This window comes from Pundamilia nyererei, unplaced genomic scaffold (assembly GCF_000239375.1).
Source record: "Pundamilia nyererei isolate P.nyererei 1_Seehausen unplaced genomic scaffold, PunNye1.0 scaffold00396, whole genome shotgun sequence".
Taxonomy (NCBI): domain Eukaryota; kingdom Metazoa; phylum Chordata; class Actinopteri; order Cichliformes; family Cichlidae; genus Pundamilia; species Pundamilia nyererei.
Window position 1 is genome coordinate 207,167 of NW_005187797.1, and position 2,213 is coordinate 209,379.

General features: G+C 38.0%; 1 protein-coding gene across 1 annotated transcript in view; it reads left to right on the forward strand.

Moving 5' to 3' along the window:
- LOC102193830 (voltage-gated potassium channel subunit beta-2-like) overlaps positions 1 to 2,213 on the forward strand; it is a 247,326-nt gene that overhangs the window by 129,753 nt on the left and 115,360 nt on the right. The window lies entirely within an intron of this gene.

Sequence of the window (2,213 nt, forward strand, 5' to 3'; positions counted from 1 at the left end):
AATACACTGTTTTCCATCTTGTGCACTTGAGTACACTCCAATGAAACTCGAAAAGTGGGAAAAATACACACACACACATACACACAATATGGAGATGATGACTTGGCATTTGTTAGGAAGGAGTGTAAGTATAGAGAGGAGTAATTCCTACTTCTCATTCATGTACTCTGCAATGTGCATTGTCTCGAAACTGTCCATATCTGTCCTTGTAACATGTTTATTTCTTTTCAGAATAAATGGCTGAGAAAAAAAGAAAACGTCAAAGTTGAGGTAAGTGGTTACTGTTTGCCATAACTAAACAGCATTGTGGGGTTTTTTTTGTTTGTTTGTTTTATTTTTATCTGATATTAGTTTCGGAGGGTCAAATTTCTCTTTGGGACCAAGTGCCAAACGTCTGTAAAGGTCAGCTCTAATAAACAAGTCAGTCCCTGAAGCTTATTTGTCCCACAGAAGCTAATTTGGTGACAACTCAAGTCTGCGGGAATGTGTAAGGAATGTCTGATCTTAACAAACTAACTTTGTTGTAACATTACAGCAATATTTAGGAAACATTTAATGGTTGATAATGGAGCAGGATGAAGGTCAAAGGGAAAGTCCCGGTAAGCTTCCGGTTACTGGGAAAGTCCCTGCCACGCTTCTGGTCATGCTTCCATCTGACGTAGTCATCCGACTGGTCCATACTATATCACCCTTCCAGACCCGGAGTGGTATAACGTGTTGTAGAACAATTTGATCGATTCTCTCTCTCTCTCTCCTTCTCTCAATCTCTCAAAAAATAATAAACCTGTCGTAAAAGTGACTCTTAAAAAAAGAAAACTCTTTACCACAGTGGGGTAAAATAGCTTCAATAAAATTATTTGGGATGCTAAATAGGATCGAGTTCTGAATATGGGCGCGGTGCTTTTTTTAACTAAGGGTTATTTTTACACATACAAGGAGATGAGTGGGAGGTCTCTATGAAATTCTTTGCACGGTACTCTGTAGGTTACAAGCAATAGAAAGTCCTTCTTTTTTCATTACAAGCACTGGTGTAGCTTGCCTCCACCAGTGTGTGGATGTGAGAGTGAATGAATTTGAGGCGCTATATAAATTTAATCCATTATTAGTCAGATAATCTGAAAGGTATTTATTTTATTGCATCTGTAATAAAGTTAATATAAGAAAGTAAAATACATCTAAAGCTGCTATTGTAAAAAGAAATAGCCCTCAGTCTTTACCAAGAAAGTGGTTACATTTGTAGGTGAAAATGGTTATCAAGATCTTTGCCATAATATTGATGCTAATAATAGAGACTGAATCATTTAAACAATGTACTAAACAGAATTCAAACTATGAGTTCAACTCTTGTCTTTGAAAAACTAACTGCTGCGACCATTCTGTCTCTCTATGCAGCATGCGCTCTGATCCCCCTGACTTTTCACGCCCCTGGAATGACCCCCCTCCCTCTCTGATCAGAATTGTCCCTGAACTTTTCCTCAACCATCCCTCCACCGACCCCCTCCCTCTCTGGACGAAACATAAATGTTTTTTTCTTGTCGGATTGAATTCGTCACATCAAATTAGTCACTTGCGGAGTACTTCCCCGACCGGATGCAGTTCATCACGCATACGGATCAAATTAGTCACACATCTGGATTTGATTAGTCACTTCCGGAGTACTTCCGATAAGGTCAAAAGGTCAAGGCTAGGGTCATCAATCAAATTTTGACACAAGGTGTACTGTTACTTTTTTTACGTGCTGTGAAAAAAGTTTGGTTCCTGATTTGAAGGAATTGAAGTGCGTCCCCAAGAATTGAAGTGCGTCCCCAAGAATGACAAATAGATTGTGGATAAATGTTTACAGAGTTTTTTGTTAGCATGAATGTTCAACATGTTCAATAAACATATTAAGTGCGTATATTTTCCCTTTTTTCTCGAGTCTGTTTGTTCATGCAAAATGAAATGTGATTAATATAGAATAAAACTGAATGATATTTAATTGTGAATAATCAAAATTAATCCACAGTAACCCTGTGATGAATAAAATTAAACATTTTAATTGTTTGATAGCACTAATATACATGGTGGGCCATTTATATGGATACACCGTAATAACATGGGAATGGTTGGTGATATTAAAGTCCTGTTTGTGGCACATTAGTATATGTGAGGGGGCAGACTCTTCAAGATGGGTGGTGACCATGTTGGCCATTTAGAAGTCGGCCATCTTGGAC